Raw genomic sequence first — 12,287 nt, 5'->3', positions numbered from 1 at the left:
TTCCTTTACCTCGGACTTCCATAGAAGATTGCTTCCATTTTTCTTGATCTTTTCTTTGATATGTGCCTCTTAGTTTTCCTTTTTGCTCCATACTTGAAGGTTTCTTTTCTCCAACAGTAAGCTTGGATTGAAATGCTTGCTCTAATGATTGAACTGAAAATTTGTTCATTCTTTGTTCATGTGCCTCAAGCGGCCCCATTAATTCATGCATGCAAGGTAAGAATAGATAAATACTTTGAGTCTTCAATTATAGCAGGAATATGATCAAATTTAGTAGTCAAGCTTCTCAAAATTTTCTCAATAATCTTCTTATCTTGAATAGTATCACTATAGCTTTTAATCCGATTAATGATTCCAACAACTCTAGAGAATAAATTTTTGATTGTTTCATATTCTTTTATTGCTAAATTATCAAAAATCTCTCCATAAAGATTGAAGCTTAATAGAGGCAACTTTATTAGAATCTTGAAACTTATTTTTTAGAATTTTTCATGCATCTTTAGATTTATTTGCACCCATAATTCTAGGAAAGATAGTTTTGCTTACCCCTTATTGAATAAGAAGTAAAGCTGTTGCATCTCTTTTTTTGTTCTCTTTGTACTCCCGAGTCCATGCTGCAAATATTTCTTGATTTGCTGGTTCTTCATAACCACCCTCAATTAAGTCTCACAAATCTTGTGAGGCGAATAGAGTCCTCATTTAAATACTCCAAAAATCATAGTTCTTGCCATCGAAGACTGGCACTAGGCTTTGCATGTAGTTGAAAATTGTATTGTTTGCACTTGCATTAGAACTTGTTGCCATGGTGGAATTGAATGCAAAAATAGGGCTTAGATGATATAAGGTGAAGTTCAAGGGCTTTGGATGGAATTAGAAACAAGAAAGAACCTCGCTCTAATACCATTTTTGTTGGGTGCAAAAAAAAAATACTGGTAATAAGATACAACATAAAGAACTTTTTAATCACGAAAAGCAAGAGGGATTTTTATTAGAGTAGTGGAGTGAGATAAGAGGCTTTCAAATGGCTTATTTTGCCAAAGGTTCAAATCTCCTATTTATAAATACAAAGATGACTCTTAGGCTATCCCTAGTGAATGCGAAAGTAACCCTTTAATCTCCATGATTCTTAGTTTACTTAATCTCCATAATATATTAAATACTAGAATTACATAACTCTTTGATCTCCACAACATTTTAACTACAAGAGTTACATGACTCTTGAACTTGCTAATCTTAATGACAAGCTTAATTACAAATTAACTTCTAATAGATGCTTCATTATCTGGCTTTTCATCATATGGCATCCTAGAATTGTTCCCAAGTTTGCTAAAGATTCTTTGTTTAATATAAATCATTAGCCATACCAGTGGGAAATCACCATCTATTTAGTGTTTTTCATGTTGTATTTTCTTCGATATCATGTAGTCATTGCAGCACCAAGCACTCCTTGCTTGAATTTTAATATATGTAGAGACTAAATATGCTTTCCTGCTGGATCGAAGATCCAAATTCAAAAGCATTCAAATTGCACCTTCCAAGAATCAAAGATTATTTGTGGCTTGCAGAAGATGGCATAAAAATACAGGTTTTAAGATACTATCAAGTTCATTCTCCTCCTATTTGTGCTCATTGGCATCCTTCTTGATGTCTGCAAGTTTTGACTGAACATTGCATCTCCAACAGCATTGTCCAAGTAGTCAATACTCATTTACAAAATGCAGGGTTATAATGGCAGCCAATTGTGGGATTCAGCTTTCACCGTTCAAGTAATTATCTTGACTGACCTTTCTGAAGAATATGGTCCAACTCTTAAGCGGGCACACGGCTACACATAAAAAATTCACAGGTTTATATTCTTTAGCAGAATGCCTCTTTTTGATGTGCCTGTTGCACTTTCACTAATAATTTTGTATTTGTATTATTCCACATGTTTTCGAAGGTCCTTGAAGACTGCCCAGATCCTAGCTTCCGATATCGCCATGGCCCTTTCTACGGCAGATCATGGATGGCCCATAGCTGACCGCACAGCAAAAGGATTGAGAGTACATCTTATATTGCTTCATTACCGTTGTCCAAGATCTCTCCGAAAATTGTTTATGTGCAGTGCAGATTTATGGTAACTTGGTCATGAATTGGATGGCGGATGGGATAATTAAGATGCTGCTCTATTTCAAAGACTGACTGAATACAGAGATAAGACTTCAGAATAAAGAAGTACATAATACTGAATCTGATGATGAAGACGAAATAAATACAACAGACAATTAGTGAGATTTTTTTTTAATTTTTAAAAATTATATATTTTTACTTTTTATTTATTGAGATGAGTCGTCTTTATTTTCTTCTCTCTCCCTCGTTGTATTTTGGAGGTCAGGCTTAGCCCTCCTCCCTCTTTTGTACAATTTTGATTTATATTAATAAACTGGTAGGGGTCTATGCCAATCCCTCCATCATGACAAGATGATTTTTATTTTTACAAAAAAATTTCAATATATCCTATCTTTTTTTTTATTTATCCTCCAACCTGTTTTATTTTATAAAAATTATTTTTTAAAATAAAAACTTTAAAAATGTGCCGTGCCAAATAAGCCGTGCTTTGGCATGACCCATATAGACTGACACGCGGGCCGTGCCATGCCTAGCCCGTCAGGTTGTGCCAGCGTAGGTCCCTAAGGGTTGTGCCGTAGGCCACCAAACCCCCGATCCAATCTGGCTCCTAAAATTAGAACGTGTCATGGCACAGCCCACTACAGTACTTGATGGGTCATGCTAAGCACAGCCCAATTCATGCTCAACTCTACTCAATAGTAGATAAACCGGGTTCTGCTTTATTAAGCATGCTTTTTTGTCCCTGGGCTGGGAATGAGCCGACGGATGCCTTATGTGAGACCCTTCTGAGCCCATTAATGCTTATTCTCATTAACATAGTTCCTTGTACTAGTATTTTCTACTCGATGTTTTTGTTAATATTTGTGTGTATCTGCAAGTCTTTTATATGTGCAACAAATCCCTGGCTTTTTATGGTATCGTTTGCTGGTTTCTTTGTAGAACAAAGATGGTGGTTTTGCCACTTATAAACTTACAAGATCCTATGCTTGGTTTTCTTGGTAAGAGGTGAGTACTTGTACATGTATATTTCCTTGCTGTGCACAGCTCCTCAGCATTTTTATCTTTACTTTTTTTTTTTTTTTAACTGAGAATATGTATTTGTGTAGAATCCTCTAATTCTTTTACAGTATCTTTACTTATTTTTGAACTGAGAAGATGTATTTGTGTATAACCCCTTAATTCCTTTTCGGCTTCTCGGAAATTTATACAGATAAAAATATTTACCATGGGCATCTGCATGGCTTCCTCTTGTATCTATGCAACTGGTGAATAAGAAAAGACCCTTAATTTTACAGTCAAGTTTGTGAGCACTTTTCCTTTTTGTCACGGAACTTTTTTTGAAGCTGGTACTTTTTGACACTTCAGATAGCATCTCTAGATAAAGGCGAACCATACTTATGAATGTTAACATTTGGAGAAAATATTAGAAAGCTTCATGTTTGTATTGAGAGAATCAAATAAATTTGTAGATTTTATAGTTAGTTCCAGTAGTGCTGCAAATCCAAGATCTCTTTGATGGTGTCTTGATATAGTAGGCACATTGATCCTCAAGCTGCATGGCAGTTCAAGATTGAGCTCAGTTCTATTGATAACAAATGCAGTTTCTTTCTGAACCCAGACTTGCTGTATGAGGTTGATTATAGTCTAGAATCATTTTCCCCATGTTGTTTTGTCCAGTTTCTTGCACACAGTTTTTTTTTTTTTTTAAATACACTCTTGGTGGCTCCGTCTGTGAATATGCTTGAGTCTTCAATTATGCTTATTTATCTACCTAGATATTGAAGGTGAACTATTGAAATTTTGTTATCCCAATGATTTCATGAATTCCCTATGAACCATAAGCTAGCGGTTTGAACAAAATCATCCCAATGATTTCATGAATTCCCTATGAACCATAAGCTTGCGGTTTGAACAAAATCACAAGAAGCCCTCCTTGCAAAATGTAAAGAGGAGGTGAGTTTGAAGAATTTATGAAAGATAGATGATATAGTTAATTATAAATGAAATTCTTTGCGCACCGGGTGGTGCATGATGCGTAGTCGTTGATAGCACCAAAAATAACTCTACTCACTACGTAGGTAGGATGAGTCGAGATCGTATCCTCAGGGACCTTGGGCTAAGTTGAAATTGCAAGGTAAAAGAAAGAAGCGTTGTTTTTTATTTAGAAAATAAATTATCGTAAAATTGAGGTAATTAAAAAATAAAGAGCTCGGGAGTTTTGAATTAATTTGCACTAGCAGAGTTGTATTTCTTTTTTAACTAAATAGATGTGATTAATCTTAGGAAAAATACCTGTCTTTCCTCGGCACGCTCCGTACCCGTAGATCACGGCGCGTCTCCGGAAAGACTAGGTACACAACTCTTCTTTCCTCGGCACGCCCCGTATCCGTAGATCACGACGCGTCTCCGGAAAGTAAAAGTTGTTCCTAATATTAATCTAACAAGAAAGCATAAATAAAAGCATATGATAGGGAGCAAATAAAGAACTCATGACAATTTAAATAAAAAGCATAATCTTTATTGCATATAAAGAAATACAGAAAAGTTTAGAACAATAAACCATCTCTGTGTCGTTACAAAATTTCTTCTCCACTCCCGAGACTGCTAGCCTAGCTGCTCATGAAGTAGTCCCTTTCTATTCCTCTATGCAAGGCTCTAGAAGAATTTCTGGGCTCCTTCCTCCAATGAGAGTACAAAAGTCTTTTTATAGGTGTTAGGAGGGAGGAGTTTTATATGATTTTTCGATGTGGGACTAAAAAAATACAAATCTTTCAAAATATTTCTAAATATTTTTTTTTTCCTTATTTTGAACTTGTCTGCAGTGCGCCCACACCCGCGAGATGCTGCACCCGTGCCCGCATCAGCGCCCGTCCTGCGCGTCCACGCCCGTCCCCGCGCGTCCACGTCGCGTCCCGCGCGTCCACGCCGCGTCCCGCGCGCGGGTGTTCACGCGCCAAAGAATTTACGCGCGCCAAAGCATTTGAATCACGTGAAACCGCCCAGATCAAATTCACGTGAATCCTTTTTCTTATATTCCAAAAAGAAACAAAAGTTTCATCATAATGACATCTATATCCTTTTTGGATTCCTTGCATAGTATCTTCATTTTCTATAATACCGGATGCATCTTTCTTTTATTTTAATTTTATTTTAAATCCAATTTTCTTCAAACTTGAGTCTTTTTGATCTATGAATCGGACTCTTTGTATCGGCGATCACCTTTCCTGTAAAACATAGAAAGAAACATCAAATTCTTAATAAATAAGATAAATTAAATATAATTTTTTAATTTAAAATACTTAAATTAAGTGTTTATCAGTGCAAAACCACACGCGCCGCCCGCGGTGATTGCTTTTTGCGTGGGGTGGCGAAAAAAAAAATTTTTTTTTACACGTTGCATTCCGACCCCGTGTATAAACCAATCACCACGGATAGTGCGTATATTTCTACACTACCTGCGGTGCGCAATAAATTCCTTTAATTATAAAAGCATAGAGATGCCAAAGGTAGTGGTACATCCAACAAGCGGGCTAGGCGATATTTATCCAAATGAGATGGTGCAAACCAAGGACACACTTACTAAAAATGAATTTTGAAACTGATTTGAAGAACCATAAATTAGTGATGAGAGTGACGTTTTTGGGTAAGCAGTGTTATATGTTATCAATTAAGGTAGAGATTGTTGATTGCTCGTACATGGTGCTTTCTACAACAAGATTGCATTATTATTGGCCTAACTAATAGGATGGTGAACATTTGGTTGCGTAAGATCAGAGTATTTTACTAGTTTACAAATTATTATAAAAATACAATATAGAAGTGTAACAAATTATATTTAAAACATAATGTAAGTTGGTCAAAGCCATCGTGGTACCATTATGATATTGTAATAGCTGCTGAAAAAATATATTATTTTAAGAAATAAAAAATCATTTTAAATAAGAGGTTATTTATAAGTTGAGCCTCATTGAGTTATCAATATAGTTTGTTATCAATGTGCCAATAATGAGTATATATTAAGCTTAATTGAGTATATCGCAAAAGCTATATGATAATATAGATAGGACTATGACAATTTAATATAGTTTTTTCTTGCATTTTAGTAAGTATTTTTTACCAATAATATTAATTCTAATATTATCAATATCGTTGCTATGCTTTGATCTTGTTTCATGCTATCTACAATAATTTTTTGATATTAATATTCTGATTAAGATTTTACGTCCCGACGAGATAGGAGGTGTCTCGGCCATCTCATTCCATTCCTATGAGAAAATTGGATCAGGACAAGTTCGGGACTCCAAAATCTATCTGAGGAGAGAAGAAAAAAGAGAAAAAAAAGAAAGGAAGAAAAGATGAAGAAAAAGAAAGAAGAAAAATGAAAAAAAAGCAAAGGAAGGAAGAAAAAAGTCCTCACTGGGGTGTTCTCCGGTGAAGATGCTTCGATGCTCAAGAGATGGAGAATAATGAAAGGAGAGAGTGGGAGTCGAGAACTTACTTTCAGGATCTTAGTGCCCCTTTATTTATAGGAAAGATTTTGGAGTCGTTCATATTTCGGAGTCTCGATAACCTTCCAGATTTTGCATGTAGATTGATTCAGAGAGATTATTTTTCTTGATAGTCAAAGACTCAATCGCGGGAGAATCTTTTTTTGTCTAGACTTTTTCAGTTGAGCAAAGAGATGAATTCTATCAATAGAGGTTGGAAGACCATAGCTCAGTCGTAAAAGACCTTGAATAGCTCGTTTGGAGCCGAGGTGAGGCCTTGGTATGAACCAAGGACTGAGGCAGCCGCTACTTTCAGTTCGATATGGTGTGTCCAGCAATCTTTGGATCCATTGCAGATACGTTGTCTGATCATATTCATCTTTCACAGCTCGGGCGGTGCCAAGGACGTATCTGACCAAAGTCGAGGTGGAGATCCACAACAGATGCCCCCCACTCTCAAGTCCAAGCTTAAATAGGGCCGGTCAAAGAGAGTATCAATCGGAGGTAGAGGTTAATTTTGTCGATCTATTGTCAGTCAACACATGTCGAAGATCGACATCTATGGCGAACCATCTTCGTATCTGGGCCGTTGGATCTCTGGATCCATAAGAGCTTTGTTCTAACCAATCATGGGTTGCCACTTGGCGTACATCGATGGGGGGAGGTAATTCGTCAGTAGATCAGAGCCATCTGAGCTCCTATAAATAGGTACTATTTTACTTTTTTACTTTTACTACTACTATTTTGGGAGAAGGAACTCTGCCACTTGACTCCCAATGATTCTCCTTGATCAATGCCAAGCTCCACTTGTTGATCTCGATTTGCGCCCCTAGTTTGTTCGACCGCATCTCCTTTTAGGTTAGTCCTTTGTCCTCTTTGGTTTTTTAGAATAAGTGCATCGAGTTCGTCTTCGTCCACTTGGACTTGGGGTGAAGATTTGGGAGGCGCAGACCCAGCATCTGATGTAAGATGTTCTTTGGATGAACCTAAAGTGAGTGCAATGCCCAACTTTGGTCTCTTTCGGATAAATTTTGTCCTCACCCCAGAGGACTTAGAAGTCTTCCACCTTAAGTATCAGATCCTGACCGAATTTCGATTGGAGGTCGTCGTCTCCAGGGAGCGCTAGCTCTTCCACATCAAGGTCGAATCGGCCTTTATGAGGAATCTCTGAAGGCCAATCTTAGGTTACCTTTCCACTATTTAGTTGTAAAATTACTTAACACATATCGAATAAGCCCTTGCAGTCTAGCGTCAAACTCATTACATCAGATTTTAGCTTTCTTAGTCCATTATCTTCTCCTCAGGGTCGAACTAACCTTCTGCCTCTTCAGGGCTTGCTTCATGTTGAAGGAGCACTCTAAGGAGGTCGGATGGTGGTATGCCTTTCCTTGGAAGGGATGACATCTTTTCTATTAAAATTTTGGTACCTCAAATTTGATCCACTAGAGAAAAACCCAAGACGAAGAAGCCCAACATGCAGAGCACGTAATGAGAAGCCCAAAGACATGGTTTTTTCATAGGGCTTGCAGCGTGCGGCCAAGCGGGACCCGTTGGCGGGCCCATGAGCATGCAGACCTGCGAGATGCGCGACCCAGGCGCATGCTGGCATAGCATGGGCATGTGAAAGAGCGTAGCCAAGTGCAGGCATGCGCACATTTTTGGTTTGAATCTGGCATGGTCCATAGTGTACCGCATGGAATTTTACAGTCCACACAGTCACCATGGACCAACCCAGTCCACATTCCAATATAGGGAGTGTTTGCATGATCCAATGACCCAGGAAGCTCCAGGACATGATCCAACGATTTTAGGGGTGATCAAACTTGTTCTGGTGGGCAGAAGCACGATCGGGCAGCCAGAAAAGCGAGCAGAGAAGATCCAACGGCCAGGGATGGGTGTTTGAGTCTTTTTGAATATTGGACTCAGATCTGGAGTGGATTTTTAGCTCTATAAAGAAGGACTGATGGCCTGAGGAGATCAGAGCGCATCTCAAAACGTCTCGATGGGTTTGAGAGAGACTGTGAGCAATTGAGTGCATAGGACATCAATAGCAGTGGTTAAGGTAGTAGCTTGGCATGAGCAGCTATGGTAGGGCATCAACAGCAATGGTTGAGGAGCAGTTTGGCATCAACAGTAGATAGATCAGCTAAGAGTATCCCAAAACAGCACCAAAAGTGGTTGTAAGTATAGGGGCAGAGGCTATGGTATGATGTAGTAGCTTGCATCACAAGAAGTGACTAGGGACGTCGAGGATCCTGGCATGATAGACCTGTAAGAGGATCTCGTTGGAAGATTTTGTGAGAGCTTGTGTGAGGGTGAGTACTTCTTATTAAGAGAGAGGTTTGTGTATGAGAGTTGAGAGTGGGTGTTCTCCTCTTTTACTTATTTTTTCTTTCATAGTGAAGCTTGCATGCCTCATAGAGGTAAATCTTGATCTAATCTACGTACTTGATTGTATCCTATTTTTATTCTTTTTCTTATTGCGATATCGACATCGGCACCTATGTTAGTGACATGGGTGGGGGATCCATATTCCACACTTCTGAGGGATCTTTTTTCAATAATTGGTATCAGAGATAGGTGGTACCAGAGTGAGCAGTTGGCCAAGTTGTGGCAGTGGTGATCAAGATTGAAGATGGAGAAGTCAGATGCAATGAAGATAGAGATCAATCGCGAAGGGTTGATCAATGCTCTCTTATGCAAGGAGAAGCCATTTACCCTAGAAGATGCCAGCGAAATGTAGGAGCAAATTCCTCACAGGACCGACATGGGAACCTAGTAGTTAGCCGGCAACAGAAGTAAAAATGCCTAGAAGCTTAAGTGAAATCATGGATTTAAGGATCAAGAATGATGCCCTAGCTTCGAGGAAGAAAAGGGAGATGAGAGTTCTTGGGAGAAAAGAGCTTTATTGATCTGTATTTAGCATCATACAATCTTTGACCTATTTTTCGTATAATTACCTATATAATTGGGTCAAGCTCAAAGCTCAACAAAAATTTCTAAATCACTAACCTAATGTGCTGCACTCTCCGAGCCCATGTACACCTATGTCTCACCATGCACATATTCTTTGGACTTAATCCTAGTCCAAATCTTTAGACTAGTCTCTTAAGACCTTATCAACTAAGGCCTTAAGTCACCTAGAATCAAACCCAATCTTAGATTAGAATAGATCTTTCGTATAGCTCTATTCGCAATTCGAGTCAACTCCAGGTGAAGTCGAGTCGACTTGCCTGGATTCGAGTCAACTCGAGATGGCTCCGAGTCGACTCATGCTGTGCGTCTGCTTTTGTCTTTCGAAATCTATTCTCTATGCACTATTCCCAAGTCGCCTCATCTTGTATCTGAGTCGACTCACTTAGACTCGAGTCAACTTGCTTCATATTCAAGTTGACTTGATCATAGATCTTCAAAATCATGCTTTTTGTTAGCAACCTGTTAGAGACAGAGTCGACTTGGGCATGAACCGAGTCGACTACAATTGAGCAGGAGTCGACTCCCTTGTAGCTCTGGCTAAATCTTGCTGATGGCTGGCACTCTTCATCTCTTGGCTGCTTTCCACCTGATTCCAAGACTTGGGAGCACCACACCTGAGCTCACATTCTCCACCTTGGTGCTCTCAAGTCCTTGTGAACTCAACTACATCCTTTATATCCATCCATACCATATATATGCCAAAGCTATCTCAGGGAAGAACTTTTGTCAGTGCATCTGTTGAATTCTCCTTAGTATAAACCTTCACCAGCTCCACTTCACCTTCCTCCACTAGCTCTCTAATCCTGTAGTATCAGACATCTATATACTTTGTTCTAGCATGATAGACTGGATTTTGTGCCAGCTGCAGAGCACTCTGACTATCACTATAAAGTGCAACTGTGCTCTACTCCACCCCCATCTCAGCAATCAATCTCCTCAGTCAAAGCCTTTCTTTACAGTCTCTGTAATCCCAATATACTCGGCCTCTGTAGTAGACAAAGCCATTATTGGTTGAAGGATAGATCTCCATGAAACTGGCCCATCATTCATGTGGAAAAGATATCCTGTGGTAGACCTCCTTGTGTCCCGATCACCTACGTAGTCAGCATCTACAAATCCTTCAAAAGGACCTAAACTACCATAAGTCTCCTTGGACCATGCTACCCACCAAATATCAAACCATAACCCCGAGTTCCTTGTAAATATCTGAATATCCACTTCAATGCTCTCCACTGCTCCTTCCCAGGATTCACTATATATCTGCTCATCTGGCTTACTACATGTTCTATGTCAGGTATGCAACACATCATAGTATACATTACACTGTCCACTGCACTGTCAGATAGAACTCTCTTTATATACTCTTTCTCTTCATCTATCTGGGGGCTCTACTGCTTTGAAAGAGACATGTGACTTGATAATGGTGTTTTCACTGATTTGGACTTCTCCATTCCAAACCTCTCTAACATCTTGCTGATGTAACCTCCCTGTGACAAATGGAGAATACCTTTACTCCTATCCCAGCAAATCTCCATGCCAAGAATCTTTTTGGCTGGACTCAAGTCCTTCATCTCAAATTTCGAAGATAATGCTCCTTTCAACTCATCTACTACTTCTAAACTTCTATTGATAATTAGCATATCATCCACATATAAACGTAAATACAAAGCATTATTTTTATCCACATCTCTGACATACACACAATTATCATGCTCACATCTAACAAATCTAAAGCTCAAGACAAAAGCATCAAACTTTTTGTACCACTAGCGGGGTGACTGTTTCAAACCATACAGTGACTCTTGAGCGGACATACTTTCTCCTCCTGTCCCATCTCCATGAAACCATCAGGCTGTCTCACGTAGATCTTCTCTTCCAAGTTTTCATGCAAGAAAGCTATCTTCACATCCATCTGCTCCAACTCTATATCATGTTGAGCAACTAGTGACAGTAATACCCAAATTGAAGTATGACAGACTACTAGAGAGAATACTTTAATATAGTCCATTCTCTCTCTCTGCGAATACCCCTTGTTATAAGTCTTGCCTTGAATCTAACTCTACCTTACTCTGAAGGTGCTTCCTTCCGTATGAACACCCATTTGGAGCCAATGGCTCGAGCACCATCTGGTAGATCCACCAAGTGCCACATTCGGTTCTTCTTAAGAGACTCCATCTCCTCTATTATGGTCTGCATCCATGACTCCCTATCCAGACTCTCCATGGCTTCCACAAAGGTATCTGGATCTCCATTGGCAGTGATGAGAGCATATGAAATCATTTCATCAATGCCATACCTGACTGGTCTTCTAATAATGCACTATGGCTTGTGTAGTGCCACTCCCACTGGTGTATCTCTCCCACCTGATATTTATGGCTCCTCATATACCTCTATCTGAACAACTGGCTCTCCATACTGATCCTCCACCTAAGTAAGATTTCTCCTACTCAACTCCACCTCAATAGGTACACTCCTGTAAGAGGAAGTAGACTGCATGATATCTAATTGTAACTGAGCATCATTGTCCATCTTAACTTCTCTGGCTCCACCTGTACTCCTCAATCTCTCCAAGATGCTCCTTTCATCAAAGATGATGTCTCTACTGATCACTGACTTCTTTGCTTCAGAATCCCACAGTAGGTACCCTTTGACTCCCCGTGGATATCTGATGAATGTCATCTTCTTTGATTTTGGATCCAGCTCACTTCTTTCAGT

At 39.2% G+C, this 12,287-nt stretch overlaps 1 pseudogene; it reads left to right on the top strand.

The window, feature by feature from the left end:
- Nucleotides 1-8,499, top strand: part of LOC105033121 (cycloartenol synthase-like) — a 115,448-nt pseudogene extending 106,949 nt beyond the window's left edge.
- The last annotated feature ends 3,788 nt before the right edge of the window (nt 8,500-12,287 follow it).

The sequence above is a fragment of the Elaeis guineensis genome, chromosome 13 (genome assembly GCF_000442705.2).
Source record: "Elaeis guineensis isolate ETL-2024a chromosome 13, EG11, whole genome shotgun sequence".
NCBI lineage: Eukaryota > Viridiplantae > Streptophyta > Magnoliopsida > Arecales > Arecaceae > Elaeis > Elaeis guineensis.
The sequence above is the reverse complement of the archived record's forward strand: the minus strand, read 5'-3'. Positions and strand labels throughout refer to the sequence as shown.